Source organism: Scyliorhinus canicula, chromosome 3, assembly GCF_902713615.1.
Source record: "Scyliorhinus canicula chromosome 3, sScyCan1.1, whole genome shotgun sequence".
NCBI lineage: Eukaryota > Metazoa > Chordata > Chondrichthyes > Carcharhiniformes > Scyliorhinidae > Scyliorhinus > Scyliorhinus canicula.
This window is the reverse complement of record NC_052148.1, coordinates 145,817,663-145,834,753: the sequence shown is the minus strand read 5'-3', so window position 1 is coordinate 145,834,753 and position 17,091 is coordinate 145,817,663.

The window sequence follows — 17,091 nt, the reverse complement described above, 5'->3', positions numbered from 1 at the left end:
AGAGAGCTCGCAGAGAGGGGCCATAGTCCGGCAGCACCTTGGAATTTTAGAGAGAAATCTTGAGAGAGTTCATATGGAGGATTCCGAAAAGGGAACAAAAGTGGAGAATATTACAGGGCAGACTGTAGCTTTAACTGGACTTAAGAGACCTAAGGTAAACACTGTGGTTGGGGCAGGTGTGAGGAATGAGGTAGATAGAAAATATGACTGAGGGGAAGATCACCTTCTTTTCCTCAACTGAGTTAGCCAAACCCATAACTATCTTAAGGAACACAGGGGTTACCCAAACTCTCTTATTGGAGAAGGATTTTGTTTTCTCTCCAGAGAGCTCAATGATAGCTAAGGTATTAGTGAATGGGACAGGTGGAGATTATATCCCAATTCCATTGTATAAAGTACAACTGGAGTGTGAATTAATGTCAGGTCCAGTAGTTGTCGGAGTTGTTAATAAATTCCCAGTAGATGGAGTAGACTTACACTTAGGGAATTATTTATAAAGGTAATAGCTTCATCAATGATTACAGAGAGTCCAAGGGGAGCGTTGCAGTTAGCACATGGGGTGCCAAGAGTAGGGCATTTGGGAATCAGGAAAACTCATTGGGCAATATATGACTCAATGTCAGAAACATTAATCACATGTCAAATGACAATGGCAGTGAATCTGATTCTACTGACACTGATGAAATCATTTCTACGAGGATGATTCCTCACAGAGATTTATTGGAGAGAAAATCTAGTAGAGAACCAGATTTTGAGAACTCTCAGACTGGAGGTGACCATAAGAAAGAGGAGTCCAAAGTAAATGATAGCGATGAAGAGAGAGACGAGAATTCTGAATCTGTTTTGATTCTGATTATGAAGTAATGATAAACAACTTAACCCGAATAGACGTGTCACTAACTGATCTTGAGCAAATGGCAAGCAATTCTGCAACTACTAGGAAAGAAGGCAACAAATCAGAAGAAGTAAGCGACTTGGACTTTTCTGAAAGTAATTTGTACAGCCTCTTGTGGTGAACACATTGCCATTTGCTTCAGGTGAAAATATTTCCCAGAGCATGTCTGCTTTGAAGAAAAATATAGATGATAATATGACATCAGTTAGTAAGGACGAGGACAGTAAGGACTGTAAAGTGACACCAAGCGAACAGCTGATTAACCATCATCCTTCTAAAGGTCCACAGTGCCTCTTCAAGGTAAAGGATACAAATACCAAAGGAAGTGAATTAATCAGTAATCAGTTAATTTTAAAAATTAAGAGGAAGGTGGATGGAGAACCATGCAGTGGTTCTGCCACCATATCTGTTAATAAAAACTAGAAAGTGCGTGGAGCCAATAACGTGCTATCCTCTGATTCTGAAAGTACGAATGAACAATTAAAATATGGAAAGCACAAGTTGTTTCAGTCATATTACCAAATCAGGCTGAGGGTTATGATTACAGAAACTCAGATGAGGAAGTAAAAGCTGTAAAACAAAGACTGGGCATATACAGTCAACCAATTCTGAGAGGATTGAACCCTCAACTGCACTTGTTGCTGTAAGTAATCACGTGACGAAAAAGAGAGAATGTAAAGCTGGCGGGGGTGAAAATGAACCAAATATTTCCTTCAGCATAGAACATAGAACATAGGCTGCAGAAGGAGACCATTCGGCCCATCGAGTCTGCAAAGACCCACTTAAGCTTTCACTTTTACCCTATCCCCGTAACCCAATAACCTCCCCTAACCTTTTGGGTCACTAAGGGCAATTTATCATGGCCAATCCACCTAACCTACACGTCTTTGGACTGTGGGAGGAAACCGGAGCACCCGGAGGAATTCCACGCAGACACGGGGAGAACGTGCAGACTACGCATAGACAGTGACCCAGCGGGAAATCGGACCCTGGCGTTGTGAAGGCACAGTGCTATTCAATTGTGCTACCGTGCTGCCCTAATTCCATTTATTTGTAAAATAATGATTTATTTGTACTTTTTCCAACTTTGTGCATTGTATTCACTTCTCACAATGTGGTCTCCTTTACATTGGGGAGATCAGATACAGACTGCATGTTCACTTTGCAGGACACCTCTGTTGAGTCCACAAGCATGATCTTAGCCTCCTAGTCACTTCCCAATTCAATTCATCATCTTGTTCTCACACTCACATTTCTGTCCTCGGCTTGGTGTAATGTTCCAGTGAAACCCAGCACAAACTTAAGACCATGAACTCTGTCCTCCATTTTGTAATGTTTTTCCCACTGAGCACCAGTCTGCATCTTATTCTCATGTTTTGCATTAAGGCAGCATTGACCTTTATTCTGCTATTAATACATTCTATTTTGCTTTCAGGCAGTCTGACGTTTATTCTGCAATTATCACAATCTTCTATTTTGCATTTAAACAGTGCTGCTATTTATTCTGATATTAACACCTACTGAAGACCAATGCTTTGTTCGTTTACTATTACCATTTCCACTCTCTTTGCCTTTTGTTCCATGGTATTTTTTGTAATTTAATCTCTCTTGCCCCATAACATATTCCTGACCTTCCCTTTTTGCTTTTCAACAGCATAAAACCCACACATTTCTGCCTCTTCAGTTCTGAAGAAGAGTCATATTGGACTCGAAACATCTGTTCCCCTTTCCACAGATGCTTCCAGGCTTTCTGAGTTTTTCCAGAACTTTCTGTTTTTATTTCAAATCTCCAACATCCACAGTATTATTCAGGACAGTGGAGCTCTGTTTAGGCAACACTAACTTTCAAATTCATGCCTGTTCATGCAGGTTGCTGATGGTCACAGTACTGAGCACCAAAGCTGAATGGAAAGATAGTGAGACAGAATTGTTGTGGAATAGTGTAATGTGTCTTCAAATTCATATCCAAGATTTGGAACTGAACAGATTAATGTACCAATGAGACCTGAAAATTCATGGGCCAAGATCCTAGTGATTGAGTTTGTGCCCCGTAGTGGCTTCCTGTTTTGTCTCTGTTTGAATTTCCGCTTTTAGTGCGTGGGCATGACTTTACATTGGGTTACTGGGCACCTGTGCCACAAAGGATACATCTTTCATATCTTCCAGCTGCCTGCAGCCAGGAATTCTGGTGACTTCCTGGTATGAAAATGATGGCCCAGATTTCTCCCTCCCTCAGATCCTACTCTATCTCCTTCAATCTCTGCACAAGGAGCTCAATCCAATCTTTTGAAAATAACTTGCTCTATCTTTGAAGCCCAGATTGCTCTGGTGACCTGGACCACCCACTGGCCTCACTGATACACATCTGGTATTCTTCACTTCACTCAATGCACCAGTTTCAAATAATACACCGGGTTACTGATAAATAAAGGTGATAAGAAATCCGAGTGTAAGGAGTCTCTGCTCCAGAAACATCTCTTTGTGCCAAAATGTGAGCTTCTTTTTTTCTCATGCAATATACAGGACTCTCATTGGATTTACTTCAAATGTACTTAAGACTGGGGTTTCCTCACGGGAATGGGACAACTCATCGCCGCCGACTCATCGCCGCCGACTCATCGCCAGCCCAACTCATCACCAGCCCAACTCATCGCCAGCCCAACTCATCGCCAGCCCAACTCATCGCCAGCCCAACTCATCGCCAGCCCAAAATAATAATAAAAACAAAAACGCCTCTTCATACATAACAAGTAATTACCGACTAACTAGATCCACAAATTACTCAATTACCAACGCAACGCCTCTTCATACATAACAAGTAATTACCGACTAACTAGATCCACAAATAACTCAATTACCAACACACCTATTTGTCAACAAATAAATCTGTTCCTCCACATAACAAGTAATTGCCGACTAACTAGATCCACAAATTACCGTTTCTAGGAACTTCAATTTTAAATTCTTCCAATTTTAAACCCTTTACAATGGAGCAAGTTTTAAGTCAGCGAGGCAAAGAGAAGTTTTCTCATAATGCATATTTGTTCATTTTTGATAGATTCAGTAAAACCGAAGGCGATTTGATGTTTTGGCGATGTGAACAGCTCAGCAGATGCAAAGCAAGAATTCACACAAGATTTGGAAACGTAGTGAAATTCATAAATACTCACACCCATGACTCTTCACCAATAAGAATAGAAGTGGCAAGGACGACTACAAAAATTAAAACCCGAGCCGAAGAGACAATGGAAAACCCAAGTGTATTGATTAATGAAGTTTTGGCGAATGTTTCCCAAGCGGAACAAGGATCACTACCGTGTGCGTCTGCTCTGAAGAAAACAATTCGACGGAAACGGAATCAAATTAGCATCCCTCCGCCAGACCCAATTGACCTTCATCAGTTAGCAATCCCTGATGAATATGCGACCTACGAAACGGAGCCAAACCAGAAAGAAGATTTTTTATTAAAAGACAGTGGTCCCGGAGAAGACAGAATCTTGCTATTTGGAAGGAGAAGTTGGTTGCAACAGTTGGCTTCATCAGAAGTTTGATATGTAGATGGAACCTTTAAGATATCTCCGAAGCTATTTTCTCAGGTGTATATTGTACTGGCTCAAAAATTCGGAGGTGTCATCCCAGTACTTTATGCTCTTTTACCTAACAAGCAAAAACTTACATATTCAAGATTATTTGAAATGATAAAAGAAATTGAGCCCACCGTAAACCCGAAATCAATTGTATGTGATTTTGAACTCGCGGCATTTAGTGCAATCAAAGAAATATTTCTAAACGTAGAATTAAAAGGGTGCTTCTTTCACCTTAGTCAAAATATGCAGAAGCACGTTGCGGCTTTGGGTCTAACTTCTCGTTATAATAACGACAGCAAGTTTTTGTTACAAGTCAAGATGATACTGGCTCTTGCATTTGTCCCTGTCGAACATATAGATTCCTATATTGATGCCTTAGTTGACGAATTATCTACAGAGCATATGCCAATCCTGAATTGGCTCGAAAACAATTATATAGGTCAGTTAAACAGACGCGGAAATAGCAGACGTGCCCACTCTTCCCAATGGAAATGTGGAATTTGTATGTTCGAACTTTAAATCATGAAGACAAAACCAACAACCACACAGAAGCAGCAAACAGAAGACTACAAATGGAATTAGGGATGGAACATCCTACAATATGGAAATTGATTAATGCACTCAGAAAAGTTCAAAAAGGATGAGACTGTTATTTGGAATTGCTTATAGCTGGCAGTGCACCACCAGCAAAATTAAAAAGATACCTAGATACTTATAACCGCATTCTTAGGATAGTCCAAAATTTTAATGAAAGGATTCCTATTGAATATTTACGCGGTATTTCTCATAACATAAAATAAGTCTTTTCACCTCCATTAATTTTTGAGACTTTGATTTTGAATAAAGATGTTTTTAATATCCACCAAATTTTATTGAGCACTCCATGAATTTCAATTTTTAGTTGGGCTGGCGATGAGTTGGGCTGGCGATGAGTTGGGCTGGCAATGAGTTGGGCTGGCGATGAGTTGGGCTGGCGATGAGTTGGGCTGGCGATGAGTTGGGCTGGCGATGAGTTGGGCTGGCGATGAGTTGGGCTGGCAATGAGTTGGGCTGGCGATGAGTCAGCGGCGATGAGTCAGCGGCGATGAGTTGTCCTAGACCCTTCCTCACTGCTGACCAGAAAAGGTCTCATATAGGAAATACTTTTGGATAGGCATCAAAAGTTTGAGTTATGAAGATAATTGGAGCAGGTGGACTTTTTGGGTAGAGTCTTCCATTTTGCAGACTAAGTCTGGTGGCGGGTGGGAAGGTCGGTGTGATTCTCGATGGGCGGCAGGATGAGTGAATGCGTGCAATTTTCAGCTCACTAATTATGCATCTGAGAGAAACTTTGAAAATTCATGGCGGAACAGTTAGGAGTTTGTTACCTCATGGACTCAAAGATCCTGGCACTATTTTTAAGGCCATCTAAATGGACATTCACTCATTGCAGGCTAGGAGCCGCACACTACTTCTACAGAGTCCGTGTGGCTGCAGCCCTCAATGGAAAGTCTGGCAAATGTGTGCAGCCACATTTTGGGATAAATGAAGATGCCTTCAGCATTGCCTTTCGCTCATCTCTAGGTAAGACAACCGCCACCGACACATCCAATGCCATTTCAGTGTTCCATGTTTGCCAGCCTCTTGACCTGACAGGGACTCTGCTGCCTCTTGCATCCCAGGTCCCTTCTCCTCCTGTCCACCTGTGATGGGTCCTCCTTCTCATTTGGACTAGAGCCATTACCAAGGCATGGGTGTCAGTAGCCTGCATCATCGACACCTCAGTGGATGCCAGAGCGGATTGAAGTGATACGTTAAGTGAGCATGTCTTTTACAGGTTTCCCTCCATGTCAAAGTCACCAGGCCTCTGTTTAGATATTGCATCCATACCTCATCCCTTCCAGGTTAAGGACATCCTGGGGAAGAAGAAATGGGTGGTCCTTCCATTCATACATGAATGCATGTGGAGACATTGCTTTCTGACCAGGCTAAATAGAGCCATGTGCAAGAATCCTCAGCCTGGCATTTTTCCCTTGCCTTTTTTCACCTCAAAACTCTACGGAGAAACCATTGCCTTGACAGCTTAGAAAGAGTAACAGCATAATCCCTTGTCAGCCATGACCACTTACTCATGGGGATGGATGTTTAGAATCACAAGTTGGCTGCCCTCCACCAGCAGTGGACCTCCCTCCCTTCATCCCTGCCTCTGACTGCAGCCGAGGGCAAATGGCACAAAATGAATGGCAGCTCCACACCTTGCTGGGATTGCGATGTGTTGAGACCCATAAATCATGAAAAAACCTGCTGCTGTGTGGGTTTCATCATAGAGAGGAGAACACAAGTGAGGATCTTTGACATCCTGTTGCTTCATAATTATTAGGGTGTCGCTTCCGTCTGCCACATGTGCTGACCTTGAATTTCACCCACCCAAAAAGACCCTCCTCTCACCTCGAGGGATCTCACTGGCTGATTAACTGCACGGTCAAGGTCACTTTGGAAAAATGGTGTGTGCCGCCTTTCAAATTCTCTCCACCACCTTCTACCCTCCCCCTGTCACCCACCAGTTTCACCCATCAACTGTTACCCACCAAACAACACTATTCCTTTCCCCTCTGTCACCCTTGAACCTCCCTCTGTTACCGTGGACCCCATCACTATCAACGCAACACGCCTTTCCTCCCCTCAGAACCAACACACAGAGCTATCTCCACGCTCTCCCTGATTCTGTCCCCTTCTGTTATCCGCATTGTCCTTCTCTGTGACTCACCCAATCAGATTTTTACCTGCCAGACTCTCCCCCTGGACCTGCCACCCGACCGCATCCCACTGGATGTGGAATGTGACTGTTCCCTGCCATCACCAGTACCCTGAGTTCTTTCTCCAGGACCTCACCATCGACACCACTGACCTACCCTCTAAGTCACTCCGCTCACTTCCGCAGACATTCTCCCCTCCATTTCCCCAGACATTTCCCCACCGCCCCAATTCCCCAGGCACTTTTCTAACCCTTCCCCCATAAGCCTGCCTCCTGTGTCCAGCCTTCACTCTTCCACTGTAGTCCCACCTCCCTGCCCACCCTCACTGTCTCCCTTGTCCAGCCTTGGCACAGTGTTTGCTAACAGCACTCTGTCGAGTGACGTTATGTGAGATCCCCAAGAAGCAGAAGGCAACATCCATTGATCTCACAGTCCTGGAAGAGGTAAAGCCCATCATTTACACATTACTTATCCACAGTCATAAAACTGAACATTCTAAATTTTTGCTGGAGGGGAATTTACTTTGCTGGGGTGGGGTGGGGGTTGGGGGGGGGGGGGGGGGGGGGGTGGGGAGCTTAATTCAGGCAAGGTAGCATTTAATGAACATACATGCGATGCCAATACATGGAAATTGGGTCCCTGGCATTGGTTCTCAGGAAGTTCAACCTGTCTTTAACCGGTTTTGCAAGTTGGAAGAACAAAATTCCAACATTTTATCTGCCAGCAAGAAACAATTTTTGCCTCCTGCCAAAATAAATGCCCTCACTCGTCATGATTCCCATGCCTGGAGGGAACAGAAAATTCCAGGCTGGATCTTTGGAATGTGATGATTGAGAGACAAATTTAGTGAAAGATACAGAACTTCCTGCTCCCCCCCCCCGCCCCCCCACCCCGCCCTGTGTCACATTTGGGGGGTATCGCAAAGATGCGTAGTGGAATTCCTTTCGGAACTTCTATTTAAGGATTCACCCGGCAATTGTCCAGAAGAGCTAACTTCCCCTGGACAATTGTGTTGAGTTGGGAACACGATTTGCGTCACTAACATCGGATGGTTCTGCCAGTTTTATTCTATAAAATTGCCAGATTTTCCCCTCCCATTCTCGGGGTTGGGAACGGCAGAGACTCTGCAACCCTGACTTGACCCTCCTAACTCAACGGCCCCAAACTGACTCAACTGGAACAAAACCACTCCCCAATCCACCCTCCCCTGACCCAAAACCACCCCCCCCCACCCACCACCGATGTCTATATCCACTGCTCCCCCTCCCCACCCCCCGATGTCCATACACCACACCCCTCCACGATATCTGGACACCTCTGTCTCCCTCATATCTCGATTCCCTCCCCCTAATGGTAGATAAGTGGCAGATAAGAATGAAACTCACACAAGTGCCAGGCAATGACCATCTCTAACGAGAAAAAGATTCAACCATCTTCCCTTTGATGTTCAGCAGCATTTCCATTTCCCATCATCAACAACTGTGGATTACCATTGATCAAAAACTTAACAAGACCATCGATTCAAATATTGTGGCTACAAGAGCAGCTCAGGTGCACAAAATTCAGTGGGGAATAACTCATCCCTGACTCCCCAATGCCTGCCTACCATCTACAAGGCACAAGTCAGGATTGTGAAGGAATACTAATTGGGAGAGCTGTCTCGCAGACTAGTCAATCAACAGTCTGACATGGACATCCACAAGGAATCATAACTTACAGACAGTTTCTGCAAACTCATTTTGTGCAGCAAGTAACTGATCAGCATGACGTCACCAAACTCTTTCATAGTCCATCTGTACGATATATGATATTGGATCCATCTTTGTTCGCATCATGGCTGGTACCCATTTCTCATTGGTGGTCTAACTCACTCTCCCTGGATGAATACACATATTTTAGAGATTTTATCCTTCCCAGCAATTTGTGTCTGTTGTTGTCATTTAAGTATCAGTGGAGTTAACAAGTCAAACTTTTTTCAGTTTCCTCTTAAACAACAGCATCACCGGTTGTAGCATTGCGAGGCTGCATGTACAGTGTTCCGATAAATATTATAGATTTGTTTACTCTTCTTGATAATGTCCCTGACCTTTGACACTTTGATAGAATGCTTTAATGATTCCACAAACCGTTCAGCCAATCCATTCATTGCTTGATGATATAGAGCTGACCTGATATGGTGTTTCCCGTTCCATTTCAATAAGTCCTCAAACTCCTTTGAAGTAAACTGCGTACCATTATCACTGACAATCTGCTCTGGTGTTCCAAATCTTGAAAATACCTCATTTAGTTTTTCAATGGTCTGCTCAGGCATTGATGACTTTATTATCACGACTCCAGACCGTTTAGAAAGCGTATCAACAATCAACAAGAATATGTGTCCCTCCAGTGCAGCAGTATCATCAAGTGTTGCACCAAATTCACAACATTTAACTAATATTTTTGAAGACGCTGCAAACTGGAAAATACTTTCACCTTCTTCCTCACTACGATGATGGATCCGAAACCTTTCTGCAGTCAATAATTTAGGAGAGAAATGTCGCTGTACGATTTTCATTAATTCACTGAAGGACTTGTCTCCTGGTTTTGCTGGGTGAATAAGATTATGCAGCAGCATCAACATTTTATGGCCAACTGAGCTGAGAAATGCTACAACTTTCAGCTCCTCCGGTGTCTGATTTGCTATTAAAAACAATTGGAATCTTTCTTCATATGAATTCTATGTATCATGATCCTCATCAAACACATCCATGGCACCCGTTATACCAACATTTTTTGGATCCTGGCTGCTAGGGTCTACACTTCCTCCCTTCCAAATGTGTTGGAAAGTATGGCTCCAACAATCCCTTGAACAAGGACCGAGGAAATCTTCCCCTTTTATGCCTTAGTATTTTGACTTTTCTATCAAGTAGCATCCATGTAGAATCAGAAGACTTCAAAATCCTTGTGTTCCACAGCCAATGTAGCTTCACCATGTGGCCATTCCCTGCAGCTTAGACACCACTCACTTCAGCACAAGCAAGTCTTCCCCAACTGCCAATCTTCTTACTCATAGTTGCTGCCAAAACCTTTTTGCTAAACCTTCACATTGGCGGCAGTGCCCAATACCTGTGTGTGTGCTTATCCAGTCCTGAGAACCTTCCGTTGCTCATTATTCAGACCTCCAATTATTCAACAAAAATCTCTTTCCAGTTATTTTTCTACCTCAGCCCTCATCGCCAGTTTTCTCTCCTGTTACATTTCTTTGTTGCCACAAAGAGACAAGGGGTGGAGGTGTTCACACTCTGGATTCTTGTAAAACAGGATAAGAGGTTTATTAAGAATGTTGCTCATACAATCAAGATGGTGATCTGCTCAAAGCTCGCACAAACACTCTGCTGACATCACTACACATCATGTAACGCAAACCAACAGGAATCTATTCTCGACCCCATCTAGGACAAAGCAGCCCACTTGATTGCTACCCGTTCCACAAGCATTCAATCATCCACCACCGACGAACTGTGGCAGCCATGTGCACCATCTCCAAAATGCACTGCAGTAACTCACCAAGGTATCTTAGACAGCACCTTGGATCCATGACCACTACCATCTGGAAGAACAAGAGCAACAGATACTTGAGAACACCACCACCTGGAGGTTCTCCTCCAAGTTACTCACTATCCTAACTTGCAAAATAAATATATCGCTGTTCCTACGCTGTTGCTGGGTCAAAATCCTGGCATTTCCTTCCTAGGGCAGCACGGTAGCATAGTGGTTAGCACAGCTGCTTCACAGCTCCAGGATCCCAGGTTCGATTCCCGGCTTGGGTCACTGTCTGTGCGGAGTCTGCACATTCTCCATGCGTCTGTGTGGGTTTCCTCCGGGTTCTCCAGTGTCCTCCCACAGTCTAAAGATGCGCAGGTTAGGTGGATTGGCCATATTAAATTGCCCTTAGTGTTCCAAAAGATTAGGTGGAGTTACTGGATTATGGGCATCGGGTGGAAGCGTGGGCTTGGGTACGGTGCTCTTTCCAAGGGCCGGTGCAGTCTCGATGGTCTGAATGACCTCCTTCTGCACTGTATATTCTATGATAAGTTCTATGAACAGTACAGTGGATGTCCCCTACACTGACTGCAGCAGTTTAAGAAGGCAGCTCACCGCCACTTTCTCAAGGGAAACTTGGGATGGGCAATAAATTAATTTTACAAATTCCATACACCAGGGGCAGCAGTGTGTACCATTTACAAGATGCACTGCAGCAACTCACCAAGGCTCATTTGACAGCATCTTCCAAACTTGCGCCCTCTACCATTTAGAAGGTCAAGGGCAAAAGATGCATGGGAGCAAAACACTACCACCTGAAAGTTTCCCTCCAATTGTCGCACAATCCCGACTTGGAAATACATCACTGTCCTTCATTTTCACTGGGTCCAAATCCTGGAACTCACTTTTTAACAACACTCTAGTGAATTTACATCACATGGGCGGCAGTGGTCCAAGAGAGAGCTCACCTCCACCTGCTCAACGGCAATTAGGGATGGGCCATAGTTGCTGGCTTTGCCAGCAACACTCACATTCAACAAATTTATAACAACATAAATCCCTCATGCAGATCTTCTTGGTCCCTGGTCAGTATATGGTTGCAGCATTACCTACAATATGGAATATTTTGGAAATTTATTGGCTATTTCCCAGTGAGACAATGTGGAAGGAGCATACCTCTGAAGGATCTCTCTCCACAATTTGCTGACTAAATATTCATCACCATTTGGCAGCATTCATCCTACAGCAGTAACACATTCTATGTTTTAGTGGTTTTGTCTAAGGTACAATTATGGATAGTATGGTGTGACAGGTGTTTTTTTTTCTGCCATTGCTTTGCTCTTCCATGCTTTGCACGTGATATTCATTTTGATCTGTTCCTATTCCTGTCTGTATGCATAACCTTGAACATTCATAGTGTGGGTTTCCTCCAGGTGCTCCGGTTTCCTCCCACAGTCCAAAGATGGCAGGTTAGGTGGATTGACCATGCTAAATTGCCCCTTAGTGTCCAAAAAGGTTAGATGGGGTTACTGGGATAGGGTGGAGGTGTGGGTTTGGGTGGGGTGCTCTTTCCAAGAGCAGATGCAGACTCGATGGATCGAATGGCCTCCTTCTGCACTGTAAATTCTATGATTCAATGATTCGATGAATATCAATGCATCTCTTTTGCCTATTTATCAGCATGTTCACTTGATCAGTGTGTATATGAATCCCTGTCCGCTTGATAAATACATCAAAATCATGCTGGGTAGAGTGAATAAAGCATTTAAAACCAGTAGAAGAGTATGGAAAATTTGAAAGAATCAATCAGCTTGTGACATTAAAGTTCGACAAAACCTGCACATTCCCAGTGATAGAGTATTGTCATTCTGGTTGCAGACTCCAAAGGAATCCAACTTCTTTTTCTTGAACATGGTGCACTTGAAAGACAGTGAACAGGTTAACAATGCCTGACTCCATGCCAAAATCCATCCAGCAATAAGTTGAAGATCTGTGTTTGGATTATGGCTGGTGAAACACCCTGAGAATTGCTAACGTTTAAGCCAGAATGCTATATTTATGCTGGAATTGCAGATCAATACTTTATATTGATCCAATAAGTTTGTACAGAATGCCAGTGGCATAGTTTCTCAGTTTGTTTTTTTCCTGAATTTAAAGTGCTTCCCCAATGTTATCACTGAAAATACTGCTGCACATATTTAAAAGTTGAAATATAAAGTTATCTATTCATTGAAGCGGGGTTTTTAGAGCATGCACCAAGCCAAGGGGAATCAGTAAATTGCATATAAGTATTCAATAGCATATTTTTGTATTTCCAGTGTCAACCAGGGTCCTTCAGCTACCCATCTAACATTGAATGCAAAAGTCACCATAGTGGACTTCTGAGTGACATCCTGTGAAGACAGGATGTACTCAGAGCGGCTCCCGGCAAAGTCGGGTATTTAACCCCTTTTCTCCATTTTTTTCTGCCGTTTATGGGCCCAAACCTGATGGAGGCAGAGATGTAAAAGGTGGCAGAAAACAACCAAAACCTGAAACTTAAAGTGAAGCACCTAGGAAATAGGTCACGCCAGCTAAATCTCAGGTTGATCGGCCTGCCGGAGGGAGTGGAGGGTTTGAAACCGGCCCAGTGATTTTCTGATTTGTCCTCTAAACTTATGGGAGGAGATGAAATGTTCGTCCCTCTGGCATTGGATAGGACACATTGGGCTCTTAGACTGAAATCAAGACCAAATGAGCCACCACGGGCAGTTATAATCCGCTTCTGCAGTTACAAAAGGAAGGAAAGTGTCTTGGAGTGGGCGAAGACGGGTCGGCACATCAATTGGGATGGGTATATGTCTGGATTTATCAGGATATTGGAGCTGACTTGGCGAGGAGAAGAGCTGACTTCAACAAGGTGAAGACGGTATTATATTAGAAGGGCATGAGATCTGGAGTGGTGTACCTAGCACATTTACAGGTTACAATGAACTTGAATGGCAACTTCTTTGACGCGCCAGAGCAAGCAGAGGCTTTCATTGGAGAGAAGTTGGGACTGCTGTGACGAGGTCTACCTTTGTCTTTGAAAGAGGGTTGCTGTATAATGTAGGTATGTTTCTACGACAGCAGCATCTTGGGCAGCATGGTAGCATAGTGGTGAGCACAATTGCTTCACAGCTCCAGGGTCCCAGGTTTGTTTCCTGGCTTGGGTCACTGTCTGTGCGGAGTCTGCACGTTCTCCCCGTGTGTGCGTGGGTTTCCTCCAGGTGCTCCAGTTTCCTCCCACAGTCCAAAGATGTGCAGGTTCGGTGTATTGGCCATGCTAAATTGCCCTTCATGTCCAAAATTGTCCTTAGTGTTAGGTGGGGTTATTGGGTTATGGGGAAAGGGTGGAGGTGGAGCTGTGGGCTTGAGTAGGGTGCTCTTTCCAAGAGCCAGTGCAGACTCGATGGGCCAAATGGCCTCCTTCTGCACTGTTAATTCTATGAAATCTAAAACGGTTTTACTTTTGCTCTGTTGAGGGAAGGGGGGCTTGTAGATAGGAGATTTGGTGTGTGTTCCTTGTTTATTCTTGGAGGGGAGAGATAGGGTTTTGTTGGGTTTGTTGGGATATGGATACGGTTGAGGGGAAGGGGGCGTATTAGCTGATGTTAGAGGGGAGTTGTTAAGGGGACTTTGTTTGGGAACTGCTCTGCTAGCTATGGGGAGAGGAGAAGCTAGCAAACGGAAGTGGTGACAATGACCAGAGACTTCTCTTTCTCTCACCCTGTGGGTGGGGTTGGCAGGCATCTTAGATGGGCTAGGAACCCAGGAATGTGGGCATGGCTATTGCACTACATTGCAAATCGCTGACACGTGGGGGAGAGATCCCCAATTAGATTGATCACCTGGAGCGTGCGGTGCTTGGTGGAGGGGGGGGGGGGTGATGCTGTGAAGATAGCAAGGGTTTTTTTCCCATTTAAAAGGACTGAGAGCCGATGTGGTGTTCCTACAAGAAACCCATCTGCAAATGCGCCTCGATCAGGTTGCGGAAGGCCTGGGTGAGGAATGTTTTTCACTCAAGGTTTGATAGTGGGACACGGGGATGGTGATTTTGGTTAGCAAGAAGGTTCGTCATTTTCAGGCAGGGGCAGTGGTGGCAGATCTGTGGGGGTCAATATGTGAAAGTCGCAAGCATGTTGGAGGGGAGGGCAGTGGTGTTGGTGAACGTACACGCCCTGAATTGGGACGATGTCAATTTTATGAAACGGTTGTTGGCTGCCATTCTAGGAACTGGATACACACCAGCTAAATTTAGGGAGGATTTCAATTGTGTTTTGAATCCAAAGGTGGGTCACTCCAGGCCCAGATCACTGGCCCTTCAGGGATGACAAAGGCGCTCACAGCATTTATGGAGGAGAAGGAGCAGGAGATCCGTGGAGGTACATGTGTAAGGGATAAGGAGTTTTTGGTTTGCACGTCAGTACGTAAGGTGTATTTGCGTTTCGATTTTTTGTTTCTGGATTGGACCTTGCTACCTGGGGTGAAGACTGGGAGTACTCGGGGGTGGTGATTTCCGGACATGCGCCAGAAGTGACATATGGGGCAGAAATCTGTCTTCCAATGTAAGGTGACTACTTCACGTAGTTCTTGTACTAGCGGAGAGATCTGAGGACAAGTGCAGGGATGGGTGCTCTGGCACAGCAATGAATACTGCTGAGCTGGAGCCAGGGGAAGTAACCCAGTGCCGAAGCATGACTGGGCGATTTCATGGAACTCGAGAAGGTCAGGTTTACGATAAGACGGTCGATTGACGGGTTCTATTGTAGATGACGGCCATTCATTTTGTACTTTAAAGAGTTGGTCACTGTTAGCTGTAAGTGGAGGGATAAGGGAGGGGGTGGTTAGTGAGGGGAGTGATTATTCTGGGCAGTATTATGGTTGGTGGCGTTCATGTTACTGTTGTTGCTTGTTTTTTCTGATATATGTGTTGGTATTGTTGTACTGTGTAGCCGTTTCGCTTTTATTATAATATATTAAAAATTCAATTAAAATATTGTTTGAAAAAAGTTGTCATCGTCCCAGATGACCATCGGCTGACTGGTGGTGATGTAATCTGGGGATCACCAATAAATAAGTTATAACCATAACAGTGTTTCCTATTGGCACACTCACATCCAGGAATAAAACACTATGGGCGGGATTTTCCAGTCCTTCTCGTCGATTGAATTTTCCAATCCCACCGAAGGTAACAAACCGCAGAACGTTCCCTGGTGGCGGGGCAAGTGACTTGGCGGGTCCGAAAGATCCTGCCACCAGCCAATGGTGAGCTGCCGCTGGAAAACACATCACAGAAGTGTTGGAAAATCCCGCCCATGTTGCTGTTTAGACGTACTCTTGGCAACACATTGTAATTTGTTACATTGAAAGAAACCAATAGTTGACTGGTAGCTATCTCAGTTGGTGAGTACTGAGATCACAAAGAACTTTAAAACTCTGGCACAAAGTCATAGAAATCACTCTTTGAATGTTCAACTCATGTTCCACGTTAATTGTTCTGATCAACTGCTGTTAAATTGGAATGAAAAAGAGAAAATCCTTTTGGAAGTTACGTAAATTACTGTTTTCATTATTTCCCAGAAATTCCAACTTCAGATCTTATAACAGAATTGTTAGTGCACAGAAGATGGCCATTCTATCACTGAGCTCTGCACCAGATTTTCATATAAGCAATTTACCTAGTGCCACCACCCACCCACCCATCCCGTGCCTTCTCCCTGTAACCCTTCACCTTTTCAAATCACAATCCAATTACTTGACCTTGCCTCTCAGGTAATGGATCCCAGATCCTAACCACTCGCTGCATGAAAAACATTTTTCCTTGTGTTGCCATTGCTACTTTTGCCTATTGTTTAAATCTGTGCTGTCCTTTTCTTGATCCTCTCAATGATGAGAACATTTTTTCTCTATCTACCCTGCCGACAACCCACACGGTTTTGAATATCCCCATCAAATCTTTTTTTTAAATAAATTTAGAGCACCCAATTTATTTTCCAATTTAAGGGGCAATTTAGCATGGCCAATCCACTTACCTTGCACATCTTTGGGTTGTGGGGGCGAAACCCACGCAAACATGGGGAGAATGTGCAAACTCCACACGGTCAGTGACCCAGAGCCGGGATCGAACCTGGGACCCCGGCGCTGTGCCACTGTGCTGTCCCTTTGACACCATTTTCAGGGAGGCGGATAATCATGATTCGGTGTCAAACCGGCACCTGCCTCGATTTCAGCGTCGGGAGCTATTCTCCGGCCAATCGCATACCCCAATTTCGGCATCGGCCAATGGAGAATCCCACCTATGCTGTTTACAACAGATAGTTTCTTTATTTTC